Raw genomic sequence first — 19898 nt, 5'->3', positions numbered from 1 at the left:
CCGAGCCACCTCAACTGACTCCTCTCGATGTGGAGGAGAACCGGCTCTACACTGAGCCTCTCCCGAATGACCGAGCTCCTCACCCTATCTCTAAGGGAGAGCCCAGCCACCCTGCGGAGAAAGCTCATTTCAGCCGCTTGTATCCGGGATCTCGTTCTTTCGGTCATGATCCAAATTTCATGACCATAGGTGAGGGTAGGAACGTAGACCGACCGGTAAATTGAGAGCTTTGCCTTTTCGCTCAGCTCTCTCTTCACCAGGACAGACCGGTGCAGCGTCCGCATTATTGCAGCAGCCGCACCGATCCGTCTATCGATCTCCCGCTCCATTCTTCCCTCACTCGTGAACAGGACTCCAAGATACTTGAACTCCTCCACTTGAGGCAAGGACTCCCCTCCAACCCGAAGGGGACAAGCCACCTTTTTCCGGTCGAGAACCATGGCCTCGGATTTGGAGGAGCTGATTCTCATCCCGGCCGCTTCACACTCGGCTGCGAACCGCCCCAGCGCACGCTGTAGGTCTTGGCAGGAGGGAGCCAGCAGAACTACGTCATCCGCAAAAAGCAGGGACGAGATCCGCTGTTCCCCAAACCAGACCCCCTCCGGTCCTTGGCTGCACCTAGAAATCCTGTCCATAAAAGTTATGAACAGGACCGGTGACAGAGGGCAGCCCTGTCGGAGTCCAACATGCACCGGGAACAGGTCCGACTTAATGCCGGCAATGCGAACCAGACTCCTGCTCCGCTTGTACAGAGAACGGATGGCCCCTAATAAAGGGCCCCTGACTCCATACTCCTGGAGCACCCCCCACAGGGCAGCACGAGGGACACGGTCGAATGCCTTCTCCAAGTCCACAAAACACATGTGGACTGGTTGGGCAAACTCCCATGAACCCTCAAGCACCCTACAGAGGGTGTAGAGCTGGTCCACCGTTCCACGGCCAGGACGAAAACCACACTGCTCCTCCTGCAGCCGAGGTTCGACAATCAGCCGGACTCTCCTCTCCAGCACCCTGGCATAGGCCTTTCCGGGGAGGCTGAGAAGTGTGATTCCCCGATAGTTGGAACACACCCTCCGGTCCCCCTTCTTGTGGAGGGGAACCACCACCCCAGTCTGCCAATCCAGGGGAACTGTCCCCGACCTCCACGCGATGTTGAAGAGACGTGTCAACCATGACAGCCCGACAACATCCAGAGCTCTGAGATACTCAGGTCGGATCTCGTCCACCCCCGAAGCCTTGCCACCGTGGAGTTTTTTGACTACCTCGGTGACTTCAGCCTGGGTGATGGACGAACCCAGCCCCAAGCACCTCGTCTCTTCTTCCCCCACGGAAGGCATGTCTGTCGGGTTGAGGAGATCCTCAAAGTATTCCTTCCACCGCCCGACAATATCCTCCTTCAAGGTCAGCAGCTCCCCACACCCACTAAAAACAGTGTTAGTGAAGCACTGCTTTCCCCTCCGGAGGCGCCGGACGGTTTGCCAGAATCGCTTTGAGGCCAACCGATAGTCTTTTTCCATGGCCTCTCCAAACTCCTCCCAGGCCCGAGATTTTGCCTCTGCAACCGCCCGGGCCGCGACACGCTTGGCCTCACGGTACCTGCTTGCTGCTTCAGAAGTCCCACAAGCCAGCCAGGCTTGATAGGACTCCTTCTTCAGCTTGACGGCATCCCTTACTATCGGTGTCCACCACCGGGTTCGGGGATTGCCACCACGACAGGCACCGCAAACCTTACGGCCACAGCTACGGGCAGCCGCATCGACAATAGAGGCAGAGAACACAGCCCATTCGGACTCCATGTCTCCAACCTCCCTCGGAACCTGAGAGAAGCTCTCCCGGAGGTGGGAGTTGAACACGTCTCTGACCGAGGGCTCCACCAGACGTTCCCAGCAGACCCTCACTACACGTTTGGGCCTGCCGAGTCTTTCAGGCTTCCTCCTCTTCCAGCGTATCCAACTCACCACCAGGTGGTGGTCGGTGGACAGCTCCGCCCCTCTCTTCACCCGAGTGTCCAAGACATGCGGCCGAAGATCAGAAGATACGACTACAAAGTCGATCATCGACCTTCGGCCTAGGGTGTCCTGGTGCCAAGTGCACCGATGGACATCCTTATGCCTGAACATGGTGTTCATTATGGACAATCCGTGACTTGCACAGAAGTCCAATAATGAGACACCACTCGGGTTCAGAGCTGGGGGCCCGTTCCTCCCGATCACGCCCCTCCAGGTGTCACTGTCGTTTCCCACGTGGGCGTTGAAGTCTCCCAGCAGAATGATGGAATCCCCGGGAGGGGCGCTTTCTAACACCCTCCCCAGGGATGCTAAGAAGGCCTGGTACTCCGTACTGCCGTTCGGCCCATAGGCCGAAACAACTGTCAGAGTCCTCCCTCCAACCCGAAGGCGAAGGGAGGCGACCCTCTCGTCTACCGGGGTGAACTCCAACACGAGACGGCTGAGCTGGGGGGAGACAAGCAGCCCCACCCCCGCCCTCCGCCTCTCCTCGCGGGTAACTCCAGAGTAGAAGAGAGTCCAGCCTCTCTCAAGGAGCTGGGTTCCAGAGCCCTGGCTGTGCGTAGAGGAGAGCCCAACTATTTCTAGCTGGTATCGCTCCACCTCCCGCACAAGCCCGGGCTCCTTCCCCCCCAGTGAGGTGACATTCCACGTCCCCAGAGCTAGTTCAAGCGCCCGCGGATCAGGTCGCCGAGGTCTCCGCCTCTGGCTGCCGCCCAATCCTCTTTGCACCGGTCCCTCATGGTTCCCCCTGCAGGTGGTGGGCCCACTGGGGGATGGCCTCGCGTCGCTCCTTCGGGCTGGGCCCGGCCGGGTCCCGCGAGGAAGAACCCGACCACCAGGCGCTCGCCGACGAACCCCAACCCCAGGCCTGGCTCCAGGGTGGGGTCCCGGCTCCGCCGTACCGGGCGACGTCACGTGCCTCGTTTGAGTCCTCGTCATAAGGGTTTTTGAACCGCTCTTCGTCTGACCTGTCACCCAGAGCCTGTTTGCCTTGGGAGACCCTTCCAGGGGCATTTAGCCCCCGACAACATAGCCTCTGGGATCACCCAGGCACTGAAACCCCTCCACCACGTTAAGGTGGCGGTTATAAAAAATATCAACCTCATAAAATCCCAATGCCTCTCTCGTCAGCTGCATTTGCTGAAGAGACAATTTGTACTGTTCTTTAGTGTCATTCAGTCTTAGTAAAACTTTTCAAAGGTGGATCACCTCTTATCTGTCAGTGAGCCCCAGGGCAGCTGTGGCTACAATGTAGCTTGCCACTATCAGTGTGTGAGTGTGTGTGTGAATGGGTGAATGAATGTAGTGTAAAGGGCTTTGGTCAAGTCTCCTAACTTGAATAAAGGCGCTATATAAGTACATGCCATTTACCATTTATCTAAAGCATCTATTGTTTGCCTGGTCAGCCAGGCTGAAAATGCCTTTTGAGAGGCATAGGCCAGTATCAGGTATTACATATAGGTATTACACAGGTATTTCCGTACAAACCAGGACCTCAACGACTCCTCAACATTAAGGGGCAGACCTGTTCTTTTGGTTCAATTTGCATGTTTTCTGAGATATAATAAGGCTTTTGTTGGGCTACTCTGTAAATATTGGAACTCAACGCTTATCCAGACATTTTGAATTGAAAAAGCTTCCTGGATGGGAAGCGGAACATCTTCAAACATGCAAAACAAAGTCCAGTGGTTTGCTTTTCAACTTTTTTAACTTTTTTTGGAACAACTATTACTTGGATGACTAAGAATCTTTACCAGCATCCAAAATCTATTTTTGTCAATGTACAACATAAAAATAACTAAATTGTGCGCCTTACTGGTAACGGTGCTTTCAGGAAGTGATTCTAGTTATTGGTAGGATAAAAAGTTTTCTGGTGCCACTGTTGACAGTAAATTACCGTAATTAAAATAATGAATGTATTGTTTGTAAATGCAATCATAATTGAACTCTAAAAACAACCAGACATAATTATTCAAACCTGCTTTACACTGTCTGTGGAGTAATGACTACTACCTGATAGAATGTATCGTGTGAATAGATGCTACTGGTATTCAAACTGTCTCTGAAGGGTTTGGCTCTATTGTAATTGTGACCTTTACAATAGACAGTCTCAAAGGTCATGTTTGCTGAAACCAACTGCGATTAAAAAGATAATAAACTGACTTAACATTCACACTTGTACTGTCATCAGATTTCTAAAGGGATCACCTACTTATTGTACACATAGTTTGTCCATTCAAAGGCACTAACACAAAGCAGAGTTCAAACTTAGAGGCACTGATGTTATTAGAGTGCGGGAGGGAACCAGAGTTTCTTATAAAAACAAAAAAAGACAAACAAATATTGGGCAACAGGATAATATGGACTGTAAGCCTGTACAGCTAAATGGCTCAAACCCCAATCCCCTGTGCAGCTTGGCAGTAACACATTTTATGAAGCACTCCCTTCATCAACCTCTAGCACTGTGCTTGGATTTTGGTGGCATTAGATTAATAGATAACTTGTTTCCTGGAGTTATATAACATAATTTAAATATCCAGCCTTTTTTATTCAGTTCTGCGTGTCAAAGTTCCTTCTCCTGATAACACAATAGTGTTCATCAAGAGTTGATATAGCCAGTTTGCTCTTCAGACTGGAGATTTAATTTCTTTTCCTCACAGCTTCGCACATTTACAGCCCTGGAAAAAAAAGGAAATTTAATAGACAATTCAAACTTATTTCTTGATTGTGTCTGTTTGAATTTCAGGTCATATTCATTTGGTTACATTGAACTGAATAGGCTTACATTCTAAAGGAGATTTGAATAGGAGCAAGTGTGGACATTTTGTTGCTCTGGATGAGAAAAACTGCCTTCCTGGAATTGCATTTCAAAATATATTACTTGCAATTGTGCATGCTTTCATTTACAAATTAAATGTGTCTTATACATACAGATTATATTCTTGTTAATGTTTAAAACCTCTGAATAAACCAGTCTGAGTCAGATTTAATCCTGTTTCATCTCTTGATCATCATTCTTAACCCTGCCAGACTAACTTTTTAAGGATGGGTCATACCAGTTGTTCCTGTACAGTAAAGGAAGGCCTAAGGCATTCAGCTTCCCAGTACTCAGATTAGATTGTTTACATGCATGCCTAAAAATGAATAAGCCCAGAGCATTGTTTGCAAATGTAAACATTACATTAATGACATTTTCTCATGTTTCAAAGGCGTTTGACATATGTGGATTTCATATTTATATATGTATTATATGTATTTCTTTGTCTGAACAAACCACAAATAAGGAAAAAGTTGCATAGCATTTTTTGTGTATTGTATATACATATATTATCAGAAGAACAAAAATGTATTCTGGAAATCTGTTGGTTTAACAAATCTAATGAAAAAATATATTTGCTTTAGAAAAATGTGTACGTAATTGCAAATAATAAATACACAGTAAAGCACATAGTTTCTGGAAAATTACAGAGTGTACAGTATATTTGTGATATTATTGGGATGATCTTTGGGTTTTAATTTTTTTGTTGTTGTTTTCCTAATTGGATCTGCTGTCTTTGTGTTCCTGCTTCAATAAATCCTCTGAACAATCCTACGAACTCTCTTGTACAAGTTCGCACCTCATCCTGCAGGGGTTTCCTGGTCACTGCAACCAGGTTGCCACCTTTTAGGAAACTCCTAAACAATGTATGAGTCCTTAATGACAAGCTCTATTTAAACAATCAGTAGGGCAGAGGATTGTTGGTTTTTAGCAGCCTATGATTCAAATTATTAGAAATATTTAAAGTCTTTATCAAAGCACATGGTCTTTTTTTTTCTCCATTATCTCCACCCATTTACCACACATGAAGGTTTTTACTCGCTCCTTCAGGATTGGGGAATTTACCACATCTAAGCCATTAAAAAAACATTTGCTACATGTTTCAACACATACGCTTAGGTAAGTAGACTCAATCCGGCTAAATGTATAATCATGTTGCACAGGCCTAAAGTCAATAAACAACATTCAAATGTATAAATGACTCTGGGTTAAACTCACCGCTTTATTGGTCAGATACGATATCTTGAGAAATTTTTCTGTTCTCTAATAAGTTTTAAAAAAAACTAAAAAGCAAAGAACAGAGTTAAGCTTATTTTGCAGAAACCTGTTCTTCCTGCTCTCACAACGGCAGTTGCTGTGCCTCGCTGCACAAAGTCAAATATGTAAATTGCAGAAGTTGGACTCCTCTATGTAACAAGATTTAAATGAGGCCATGCATAAAAAAAAAAAAAAAAAACTACATTACAACATGCTCTGTGCTCAAAACGTATGTTCTGTACATTCACTTTCATCTGGAGGAGAAAGATGCAACCTAACAAAAAAAAAAAAAACAGAAGGTTTTTCATGCTACTAAAGGTAGCAAGTAAATATAATATTCTATGAAATGATAAATACCCCAGGCGACCTGTCCAGGGTCTAACCTGTGTGTCACTGTGATGCTTTGCATTCAGTTGTGCATTTCCTTTAGTCACTTCCCAGCCACCAGTTAGCAGTGGGCAGCTGCAGGCTCCATCTGACGTTTTTACCAGCTCCCCATGTTCTAGCCGGGGCTAATCCTCTCTCCCAGCTGAAGTCTAGCCTGGTGATTTCGGCTGTCTATGTCGAAGTCAGTTCCGTTCATCTCCAGTGCCTTCCTGCCCCTTGTCTGCAGTATCTTCACCCTTATCAATAAACTTTTAAATGTCATAATTTGCTGGCTTGAATGACTGAGTTCTACTTGAAGAAAAAACCTAACACTCGCCCATTGATTGCCATGAGGGGGAAGAGGGATGGACGATAAATACCCGCTAAAACTAGGTTTTCTTTGTATTATAATAGTAATTGGATTCTTAACAGGTTTTGAAAAATATTTAACCTGTGGTGTGCAAAAAACACTCAGTACAGAAATCAATGTACTATAATGATGATAGAGGTTTTAGCATATCCCCAGTAATGTCTGTCAGTATAAAGCATTTTTCTATTGGTCCCCCTAAAAATTTTCTTTCACAATCATAGTAATGTCAATGTTGTTAAAATGAATTTTGCCTTGTTGATTTGTTGATTGATCCGAAGTTGAGCAAGGGGATGTTCAGAAATAAAAAGCAGTTTATTAATGAAGCAGTTAAATGAAGAAATAATTAAATTTGTGTATAACTGTAGGCTATTGCCTGGATAAGCTTTATTTTTCCAGGTACAAAGCAATAATTATATGGGAATCTTTAATATAAGTCATCTGCAAAAACATGTTTTCCTAAGTGAACCCTTATTTATTTCTTATCACATCCAAAATGGCAAAAGCACCCTTCCTGTTCATCCACAATCCAAAACTGTACTTGCCAATTGTTGTCCATGGCAACCGTGAGAACACAGCATAACATTTACTTTAGCCCTGATATTACCCACGCATCAAAGGCATCACTACCACAATACAACGGTTGACAGACAAATACGTGGCATACCAGCATGTCTTTTTTTAGGTTATTGTTTTCATAAGGATAAAAGACGAGTTTTCATAGACATTTTTTTGTTGTTTTTGATCTTTGTTTTTATCCCAAGTTTATAAGGTGAACTCCTCAGAAAATAGCTGCTCACCTGCTTTCAGATGTCAACCAGCTTATAGTAAAGCTTTAGTGACAGCCTTTACTGAGAAGCTGTGGCAGACAAATGTTAATGAAAAATTTTCCCATACACAAATTCCAAGAGCTATAAAAGCTGCATGACATTTTAAGTAAAATTCATGCAAATTAACAGATTAGATGAAGTTTTGGAAAAATATATTCATCCCTTGTTTACTGCGTATCAGCAATAATATATTACTCGGAAAAAATGATGCATGACAGGTTCAAAAGAGAAACTCAAACATCTATCTCCCTCTACTGTACATTCAGGGGAAATTCCCAAACAGAAGAACATTTTCAACCTTTTTATGTGTTTGCCTAACTTCTTTGTTCCTGCTTGATCAGAGTTTGATGAGAAATGCTGTGTTGGAGATTATGGATTGGAGGTCTTTGGTTGGTGATCAGATTTTAATTTAAGGTTCTTTGACAAACAGGTTATTTCCTTTCTCAGCCATTTGACTCTCATCTCTACTTTCTTTTTGCATGCTCTCTCTTGATAAAAAGATAAATGGGTGATAAAGAAGCAGTGTTTTAATTTTTACTGAGTTTGTCATATCTGCGTCATTGTGGTTGGGACTGATTAGGGATGTTATTCTAACTTGGAATGCTGCTGAGTCTGTCTTTACTTTGATTTTTCATGGAATTTGACTCCTATGACAAAGAGAGAAGCTATTTCTATTAAATAAGTTTCTTAAATTTAACATTTAATATCAACTTTTGGGATATTTCAGATGTTTTTTGGTCCCCAACAGAAAGAACTTTCACACAGTTTGGTTAAAAAAGGGGTGTACATGTATCATCAATGATCATTCAATGTGCCTTTGTAAAACCAGAGGTTATTGGACTTGACCTTTATCTTTAGCCATTAAAAGAAAACCGATTTGATCTAATATTCAGGTTTAAAACTAATTAGGCGGTTTAATCACATTATATACCTTAAAATAGTCTCCGTATTTCAACCTACAGAGCAACAAGTTTACCGTCCTTTGCAAAACCTTCAAGACTGAAACGCGAGTAATTGGCATCAATGTATTGATAAAACATACCCATTAATACACACAAGTGTGCAAATTCATGTTTATCTTGACAAGCAAAAAAATATATATTAATATATCAATGTAATTGATCGATGCCCTGTTTAAAATCTGCATCACCAGTCACTTTCATATGTGCACAAGGCAATTATACACTAATGTATAAATGCAGACCACGTATTAAGTAGTTATCCAAGTCAGACTTGAAAGAAGAATTTATTTAAACTGTATTTTAAAAATACAAATCAATAAATGGCAGGAAAAAATATCTTCAAAGAAATGTAATGACTGAAATTATCAGCCAAGCTTGTATACTAATGTGATACAATACACTTTACAGTATATAACCACAGTTTAGTTCATTCTGTATTTAAAGAATGGCTATATTGGCTAGAAGAAAATAAAATATCATCTACACTAGCTAAACATGTTTACCTATAAATTTTCCAACATATTACATAAATTTAGCTTATGCCATCTACAACTGCAACTAGAATAGAATAGAATAGAATAGAATAGAATAGAATAGAATAGAATAGAATAGAATAGAAAACCCCTTTAGTGTCCCACAATAGGGAAACTCAGTTGTTTACAGCAGCAAAAAGATTATAGAAAAATTGTCAGACAAATATGGACCTTAAAAATGTATAAGAATAACATAATAGTGAAGAATTAAAAAAATAAACAAATAAAATACTGTAATGTAAAGTGTTTTGACAATACAAAAACTGTGCACATGGAGATTAAATATGCATTTATATAATCTAATAATTTAACTATATAATCAATCCATTATTTATGTCCTTGTAACAAAGCCTAAGCTATCTAATCGAAACAAAATGAAACATGCTTAAATATGTCATACACCATGGCTAATTGTTTGCTAATATAGTTCAATAATAAAGCAACAACATGACTAATATGCAACAAGTGACTAATGTGGTTCTTTCATTATCATTACTCAAACTAATATGACTGTAGATTACATAATGAGGTTAACAAGGAGGTAAGTTGAATAAGCTAGTTAATACATATAGATATTTAGGATATTAACTGGGTGGAATGTCTCTTTCTTTTTATCCTCCACATATACAAATTCATTTGGAAGTGATTGATTTCCAGATCTCAATGGTGTTTTAATTAACTTTAATTAAAAAAGTTATTATCAGATTGACCTCTAGGTTTAGACAATAATTAGTCCATCTTTTGTCTTTAAATTACTTCAAATAATTTCCCTCTGAATATACTGTCTGCACAACATTTTGCTCACAATATCAAGCTGTACATTTCCTCATACTTTGCAGTCTCATATTTTTACTTTCTGTTTCTATATTTCTACATTTGTGCATTTCTCAATGCTCGGTCGCAGGATTTTCTTGTCAGACTGTTCCTCATAAATTTCGATTTACCTATACAGGATACTTCTATTCTAATTTTAAAGAGAATATAACAGTGTTTTACTTTTCTGCCTTTATGATAGTTTAAAACAAATAACTAAATGATTAACAAACATTTAAAATATCAACAAAAGATGAACTAAAAGTAAATATACTGTACTGGAGTGTCTGCTTTTAATGAGTTTGTCACTTCTGCTTAAGCGCAGTAAGGACTGAAGGGGGAATGTGTGAACAGAATCTTTTTGGGTAGATCTATTCTTCAAATTCTGAATGGATTTAAGGTCTTTAAAGCCAAAGAAACCAGGAATTCTTATTACGACTATGTGGAAACTTTCGAAGAAGAGCGATAAGACCTGCATAACATCCCAATTATAAGCCGTAAATCTTTCAGTTTTGCTTGGATCATTTCAAGAAATATATTGCAGGAACTACTTATCCTTCTAGTTTACAGAGAGACAAATTAGCATTCCTCTGCAAAACCTAAAAAGCACATAACACCAAAGAAATGTGTACCAATTCAAGATCACATACCCCTTCACAAAAGAATGCATGTTTTGTTTTTTTTTCAAGTTCAAGTGATATCCTTTTTTGGACTATGCCACATTTTTGTGAAACCAAACAATAGCAGGCTAAAATCAGATGATGATCACCTGATGATTGTGCAACTATAATAAGAGAATTATATGCAATTGCACTTAAATGGTCCAACACAAACGATGATTAAAATGATTGTAGTGTTTACGACAATTCTTTCATAAACTTTACAAAATCAATATTGTCAACACTGGAACAGTGATGCATTAAATAAGTAGCCTTTGTTGGGTTACTGTATAACACCTCGAACTCAACGCTATTCCTGACATTTTGAATCGAAAAAGCTTCCTGGATGGGAAGCCAATTCTCCAAATCTTCAAATTCAAAAACCAAGTCAAGTGGATTGCTTTTGATTTTTTTGTTTGTTTGTTTTGGAATAACTAGGACCTGGATGACTGAGAACCTTCACCAGCATTAAATAAGATGCTAATGTGAGTTATGAAAGACTCATATACAAAATAGCAAAAGCTCTCATTTAATTAGAAAATAAGCCCTTTGGAAGGTTTGTCTCTAAACTTGGGTGAATCACAAGGAACATGCCGGACTTTTAAAAAGACTATAATTAGATGTCCTTTATGCTCTGACAGTAGCTTCTTGCACCAGGTTTTGTCCTACAACAAAAGGAAAGGTAATTATTACTGGGTGTGCCAAAACCTGCAGAACAAGAACGGCATGGTGTTTTGCTTTTGTTCCCCAAGAAGCTTGTCAGGCATGTTAAAAAAATTATGAAAAGAAATGTTTATGAAGTTCAGCCCTGATAACAGACACATCAGAAACGCAGCAGGCTTTCCATTTTTTTCCCACATATCAATGTGCGTCACAGCAGCCCAAAGACAAACTTCCTTGTAACTCACACCCCATCTGTGACAGCCAAAAATAATGTTTTTTCTGTTATTATGTCATCTATTTAAATGAGTCACATAATTATATGAGTCTGAGCTGCTTGTTTATCAACTGGAAATTCAGCTAACAAAATGTCTATAGGATTGTAAAAATTGGTCAAGCTTTTGCTTCGATGCATTTCAAGATTTGCGTATAAATCTGCAATTGGTTAGTAGAGGCAAAAGTGCAGGTTTTAGTTTTCTGTTCCTTTTGCATCCATGCAAGAGATTAAGTCCATGTGTCAAACAACTGGGTCAGCTTTAGTTAAAAAAGAATTAAGAATAAAGGCAAAACTTTATAGATTAGCAACAACACACATTAGCCAGAGAAATGTTAGAGATTCTTTGTAGTATTCACCAATGTGTTATTTTATTATTTGCCCAGTTGTTTCTTTAACTTATAAACAGACATCATAAATGACAAATTAGATGTAGTAATGGCCATCAATGGTGCGCTTCATTGCATGAAGATGACTCAAGTTTACCTGAAAGGTTTTTTGTTCTGTAATTACCAGGACAATCCGGACACTGTCAGAGAATGTGACTGACCTGACCTTGCTTTATAATCATTTAGACAGCTTGAATGCGCTTTGTATTCAAAGATTACCTTTCAATATACTACATGGCCTGAACACGTGTAATGCGTTACCCTTCATTGTGACCTGTCATTTAACTTTTTTTTTTTTTTTACATCAGAGTCCTTTTAACTTGGCCTCAATTCAAGTGATTATAAATTTATATAATGGTATAAATGCTTAGCCAAAAGTTATGTGGACATATAATCACTACTCTACAGGATCACAACCTCCCTGAAGCTAATAAATGATAGATAAATATGGTATTGTTTTGTACTAGATTCACTTTAACAAACATTTAAAGTTTAATCTTTTGTTTATTTTCTTACATATTTATTCGGGATTATAAATAGCAGCATTCGATGTAAGCTTTTTGCTTGCCCTTTTTAAAAACTGACAGCTTACATAATAAAAACCTGACCTGAAAAAGACATTGCAGTCATTGCGGCCTGACAACTGATAGTTATATATATATATATATATATATATATATATATATATATATATATATATATATATATTTTTTTTTTTTTTTTTTTTATAGAACTATCAGTTGTCAAGTCCCTGCTGCTGTTAACTCAATTCTTCTGATTGCATGGTGCCATGGGTTTGGGTTTTTTTTGTGTGTAACATCTTCCTCTCCTCTTCAATACCCAGTCAGTCATATCAAATAGCTAAATTATATTGTGCTTTGTTGTTCTTGTTAAAGATATACTTCCTGTCTACTATCATCACATGCTTGCTCTTACTAAGTTAGAAACTAGATGCAATCAGCTCTTCCTCCTCAGATAAGCTGATAGCTTTCACGAAACTATATTGTTTTATGCCACTGTAAACTGAATTTGACTGAACCATATTATTTTTAAATAGATTATATCGCATTGATTTGATCATATAGGCCTGGAAATAAATTGTACATTAAGTATATTTTTTCCCATTAAGTCTGTCTGTATTTTGACATTCCTCCATTTCATATATGAATATGAGTTGTTATTAGCTGTTGGGCAACAAAATATTTAATTAAATCTGAAGCACTTTGACCTAGATATATATGCACATATTCACAAATGTATCCAAATGTTTCTCATATATTTTAATATACTCATCTCTTTCTATCATTTCTGCTACCTTTATATGTGCTTGACAGCTGCAATTACCTTTTGACCGTAAGGTGACAGTTCAAATTGTCCTGCTTTGTCTAAAGGTCCATCACACCTCTGAGAAATGCCTGAAATATTGTACAGCCTTGGTATGAGAACCCTAAAGGCACCACACTTCAGAAACACCTCTGTCATGCGGTTGGTGCGTGGATAAATTTACGGGAATGACAAGAGAGTTTCTGAAGTTTATAAAATATCTTATTGCACCTCAAGAAAAAAAAAAAAATTGTTAAGAGTTTTGGTTTACATCTTAATTTACATTTGGGTAAAAAGTAAAAACAACCCAAAAAGGATTCTCCTTTTTATTTATGTGATATTAAAATTAAATAGTTTTAAATAAATAATGGCTGCTTTGGCTGTTTGACACACCAGCCATGAAGGGAAACCAAGCAAGTTATAACTTTAGCTGACTCTGTCTGCTTTTTTCAAACACCATGGCTTTAAAAATCCATAGTTGAGGTATTGTGAGCACCGATTTGTTTAGAATATTGAATTAATTCCAATTCAACAACATTCAAACACAGTCTCTGATTAAATATCACAGTTTGACTCTAAGTTTAGTCACTTTTGTTTTTGGTTTTGTGCTGTTTATCTACATTTGTTCTTAAATGTATCTTCTGGAAAGGATAAATAAAGACGTAGGTAGCTTAGGTGGGGATTCTGATAATATCAGGCAGAAGACTAAATGTCAACCCACATCCCTAAAACAGAAACTGGGCATCAGAATGCATGACTGGTAGAGGAATGTCACATTTGACAATAAGAATTTGTGACGCTAAAAGATCCGGTGACAACGAAAGTATTTATTAAACCTAACCTTCCTGTTGATTGTTGAGAAGTTTCGTTCTATTAAAGTGAATTTATTACAGCTTATGCATAAAGTAAATTTGGAATAAAGGTGTGAAAAGCTCACAATAAAGCTCAAGAATAGTCACCAGTATAATTTTCAGGCTTTTCTTTACCGATAAAAATAATTATTGAAGGTTAAAATTCTTCTGAACCAGAGATTTTACTACATGTATTTATATATATTTATCAATGTATTCATATATGTATAAACAAATAAAGATATATTTACTGTATGGAAAAGATAATTAGACTGCCTTTGTTATCAAAAGTCAGGGTTTTACTATCAAATACTCACTTATGTCTTATGTGTTTTATAGGTAATATTATTAGAAAAACTTTAGAAAATGACTAGATATCCGCTTTTAAATAAAGTTCTTTGGCATATTTTTTGTTTATTTTTTTAACTAAATTTCTTTAAACAAATATAAATTTAGTGGTAGTGGACAATAAAATGAATAAGAAATTAGAGAAAACAAAGGTTTTTGTTTTGTTTTTTTCCCCGTGACTTTACGTATATTTTATAGATATTAATTTTGTATTTGTTACAGAACAGCACAGGTGGAAGCCTGTCACAGATTATAAATTCAAAGGCAACGCTGTCAGGTGGCCAGTCTTTAGGTATTTTCAGTTTGTAATCTTCCTATTATCTCTTTTGTCTGTGCGAAACCTCTGTGGGAGTTTTTGTTGTTTTAGGTGTAGGAGTGATGATGTCAAACTCTTTTGACAAGTGAGACAAAAAAACACAAAGTGTTTGTTATCATATTCTTTAGGGTAATTGCTGTAACATAATTTGAATACCATCTTTTTCACATTTCTTTCTATTTTCAGAAGATAGAGATACCTGGGTTGTACCTCCCGTATGTAGGTTATGAAGGATTACTTAGTACTATTGAAGTGCACTTTAAGTGGTTAGAGTATAAATTTAATGTTTAAAATCACTGGATATCTTAAACAACTCATCTGTGGGACAATAAAGGGATTTTTTTATTATATTCTAATGCCCCAGCAGAATTTCAGCATCATTTATTAAACATTTATAAAAGTATTCACATCACCTGGCTCTAAAAAAAAAAAAAAAACGTTTTAAAAAATCAGTTTAAAGCATAAAACTTTTCACTATTAGTCTACAAGTTAGGGGAATAAAATACAGCTGTTTATTTGCAGATCCAGCTGTTAAAGCAAGCTGAAATAGACCGAAAGATGTAAGATGTAACCACAGCATTTACAGTTAATTTGCATGTTCATACCTGAAAAAGACTGATCAAGTGTCTAAGGAGAAGAACTAAACATAATTTGATTAGATAAGAGCATATTTAAAAAAAAGAAAAAAGATGGAAAACAGCAATTATGCTTCGTATTTACCAACTACAACATTCAAAAAAAGTGCCTCATACTAAATGCCAAGCATGGAGGTAGAAGTGTCATGGTGTGCTAATGCTTTGCTGCACTAAGCCCTTTCCATCTAAACGTAATAGAATCTCGAATGTTTTTCTCAGTGCATCTGAAAGAGCTTCAGGGAAATTTAAGAACATCTGAATAACAAAAATGAGATGAAATAGAATGGCATCAAATGAGTTTGCCAAAAAAAAAATACACCAGTAAATCCACTGAGGATTGGCTGTAAATTAAGAAACAGAAAGGCCTGGTTCAACTCCACTCACAGATCTTACGCAGAAGTTTTTTGGATGATGGATAGGTAGAAATGCAGGGCCTTCCTGAAATAAAATGGCCCAAAAACTTAAAGCGTAGATGGAGGTTTATCTTCCAACAGAATATAAAACCTTAGATACAGCTAGTGTTACAGTAAGTGTTTCAAAGTGCATCCCTTTATTACTCCAGATCTAAATCCAGTTGAAAAACTCTTGGAACCTATTTTTTTTTACCCGCTTGGCCTACTATGAAAAGGAGAATGATCTAGAATTGTACTCATATATTTCAAGAAATACTTGAAACGAAAGAGGGAATATATTTACACAGTCCACTTTTAGGGGATTTTTTTTTTCTTTGGAAAACCTTTGAACATCATGTTATTTTCTTTTTCAGGTCAGGTTTTCATGTATAAAATAACTATACAAAAAGAAAAAAAGCTGGAGGAGGTGTCTGCGGAGAGGGAAGTCTGGGAGTCTCTGCTTAGTCTGCTGCCCCCGCGACCCGGTTCCGGATAAAGCGGGAGACGACGAGTACGAGTAAAGAAAAAAAATATGCAAATGTCATTTAAATGCTAAAAAAGCTGTAGCAGGTCCCCACCTCATACGTCGAAAAGCTGCATGCTTGTAGTTTTTTTACCAAAAAAAAAAAAATTCCCACAAAGCACTAGGAAGCTCAGACAGACAGGGTTTGAATAGGTGGCATTTTAATGGGGTCGGCATTTACACACTGACAACTGAATGCATGAATAGCATGAGCTGCAGGCTTTAGGTGTTCCCATAACCTGACTATGCTGAGGCTGATTCATACGGGCAGGAAGCCACCACGGGGAGTTTGCACCTTGTTTGTTTCAAAAGGAGGTGGAGCAAAGCAATTTTGTTAATAATAGACATGGCCGTCTGAAAATCTGGTTTGTCTGGCAGTAAGAGGAGAAGAGCACAATACGTTATTTATGTAAAATTAATTCAGGATTTATAAACAAATGTATAAACTGACCTAGATTCTGTCCATTCTACATAAACGACCAAAATATCTAATAAAAGTTACAGAACAAAATCCAAAAACTGAAGAGTGTTTTGTTTTTCCTCGTATTAAATGAAAGAGAAATAAAGACCTATAAAAACCTTTACGTATCCTAGAGTTGTAATTGGAAGGGTTGATCAGTGGGTCTGTTTACTGAGGCATTCTTGCACAAGCACAAGCTGATTATTTGTCAAAATATTTTATTTTATATACTTTAGTCCTGTCTTCTAATAATCATATTTACTATTAGTGTTAAATAGAGCACTTGTAAAATGCTTTTTCTCATATTTAGTATGTCAAAATATTTTGTGGTTTAGACATTTTTACTAAAAGGCCTAATATAATTAACTAAATTTAAATGTTGTGCACTGTAAAAAAAAAAAAAAAAAAAAAAAAAAGGCCGTAATTAGACAGGACATTACGACTGATAAGCATTATTATTATTTAGATTTCACTTTATTAACTTGTTGATAAAATAATAAAATGACACATATGAAAATTTGCATAATTAACTAAAGCTTTCTTATGACGCAGGGATCTACAGCCATACCTTTCACCCAAAAATGTTGAACTTTAAGCTATTTGCCTCCGGGTGTGCGTGAATTACTTTCTTCGTTGTGTAACCCATCCATCTAGCATAAAAGGTCAATGAACTTTAGAAAGATTTGAAGATGTTCCTTTCGTTTATATATATATATATATATATATATATATATATATATATAAAAAAAAAAACTGTTTTCTCACCCCTCGTGGGGTGGTATGTGTCATCCTCAAGCTCGGGTCCTGGGAGTTTGAGGATTCTGCGCAGTATCTTAGCTGTTCCTAGGACTACGCTTTTCTGGACAGAGACCTCTGATGTTTTACCTGGAATCTGCTGTAGCCACTCTCCCAGTTTGGGGGTCACAGCCCCCAGTGCTCCAATTACCACTGGCACCACTGCTGCTCTTACTTTCCACATCTTTTCTAGCTCCTCTTTCAGCCCTTGGTATTTCCCAAGCTTCTCGTGTTCTTTCTTCTTGATGTTGCTGTCGCTTGGGATTGCCACATCTATCACTACTGCCTTCTTCTGCTGTTTGTCGATCAACACGACATATATAAATATATATATATATATATATATATATATATATATATATATATATATATATATATATATATATATATATATATATATATATATATATATATATATATATATATATTGCAACTGTATATGTGGTTTTATTTTTGAGATGAAGCAATCATAAACATCATACCTCTGTACAGAACAAAGTAGGTAATGCACACTACACTTTGTTTATCTAAAATAAAGGTTCCACCCAAATGTAAAAAACCAAACAAACAAAAAAAAAAAAAAACACTCTTATATCGTAATTTCAGTGTGACAGACAGCCTTTAATGAAGAAATAAAAAACACTCTCTAAGGTTTATATCTTACCCTAAAATATTGGAAAGTATTTCATTCTCTTTGATGAGTGTGCATGAAAACCTCATTAAAAAGGTTAAGGGCATAAATGTACAGTTTAAAGTACAAAAAACAAGAAAAAAAACCCAGAAATATGCAAATATTACAGCAATGTCAAATAAGAACCTAACTAATCTGTAATATATGTATATAGATGTCGCACTAAAATGAAATATATCAATAAAGATACTACAACAAAACTGATCATATGGTGTCAAAAACCAACATTCAGGGGAATCAAATAGGAAATTAATAGATAGAGCCAGAATAAATGGAGGAAAACAACAACCAGAAGCTGAACAAAGAAAATACATTAAAGGTTAGATTACAGATGAAAAGTACCATCTGCTATAGACTCGTTAACACTTAGAGAAAGAAACTGATTTTGAAAGGCCCTGGGACCTGTATGAATTTTTTTGTTTGTTGCATCTGCATCCATATGGTAAAACTTCCCTATCTGCAAAAATAGATCCTCAGATTAAAATTTGCAATTTTGCATAGTTAGTATCAGTTGTAATATCATGTAAGACAAACAAAGCTCAATAAAAAGGACTCCAGCTGAATGTACTTATAGAAATAAGAGTCTGACAGGTGTTGGAGGACAGCCACACAGTCTCTATGCCAACCAGGAAGGTCCACAGCACCAGAAGTATGCGCAGGGGCACAGCAAGGACCGGGTGAGACAGCAGGAATTTGGAGAGCAACCATCAGGCCTTATATAATTAAGTAAATTTAAATGTAGTGCACTGTGAAAAAAAAAAAAAAAGGCCATAATTAGACAGGACAATATGACTTCACTTTATCAACTTGTTCATAAAATAATAAAATTACACATATTAAAATCTGCATAATTAACTAAAGCTTTCTTATAAAGCAGGGATCTACATCCAGACCTTTCACCCCAAAAATTTGAACTTTATGCTATTTGCCTCCAGGTTGGGAGAGGTGTTCTCTTTCTCTTTCTCTTTCTTCCTTGTGTAACCCTTCGGTGTAGCATTAAAGGTCAATGAGCTTTAGAAAGACTTCAAGATGCTCCTTCTGTTTAGCACTATATATATATATATATATATATATATATATATATATATATATATATATATATATATATATATATATATATATATATATATATATATATATATATATATATATATATATATATATATATATATATATATATATTTATATATATATATATATATATATATATATTTATATATATATATATATATATATATATATATATATATCCTATGGGATCTAATCACTTAAATAAAGAGGGGTCTTTTGTTTTCTGTGTTTCACAGAGCAGCACGGTGGACAAGTGGTTGGCACTCTTACCTCACAGTAAGATGGGTTGGAGTCCTGGGCTTGACAGAAGGCCTTCCTGTGTGGAGTTTACATCTTCTCTCTACTGTATGTCTGTGTAGGCTTCCTCTGGGAGCTGCGGTTTCCTCTTACCACTAAAGACATACTGGTCAGGTTGGCAGTTAGTGACATGCTCAGCTGCAGCAGCCCAGGTTAACCCTGCATTCTAATCTGTGAAATTTAGCCTTATGCACACTATATGCATAATGATAAATAAGGCATCTTATCTGGCCTGTTCTAAATCCATACTCTTGCTCTC

General features: G+C 37.6%; 1 long non-coding RNA gene across 1 annotated transcript; it reads right to left on the bottom strand.

Annotated features, from left to right (window-relative positions):
- Positions 1 to 3357: 3357 nt before the first annotated feature.
- LOC119778232 lies at positions 3358 to 6189 on the bottom strand. Its single transcript, XR_005280033.1, has 3 exons — positions 6046 to 6189; positions 4795 to 4863; positions 3358 to 4687 (listed from the first exon to the last, which is right to left on the bottom strand). It is a non-coding gene; the product is annotated as an uncharacterized LOC119778232 (long non-coding RNA).
- Between the last annotated feature and the right edge of the window lie 13709 nt (positions 6190 to 19898).

This window comes from Cyprinodon tularosa, unplaced genomic scaffold (assembly GCF_016077235.1).
Source record: "Cyprinodon tularosa strain WSP-4 unplaced genomic scaffold, ASM1607723v1 ctg1305, whole genome shotgun sequence".
In the NCBI taxonomy this organism is placed as follows: domain Eukaryota; kingdom Metazoa; phylum Chordata; class Actinopteri; order Cyprinodontiformes; family Cyprinodontidae; genus Cyprinodon; species Cyprinodon tularosa.
The sequence above is the reverse complement of the archived record's forward strand: the minus strand, read 5'-3'. Positions and strand labels throughout refer to the sequence as shown.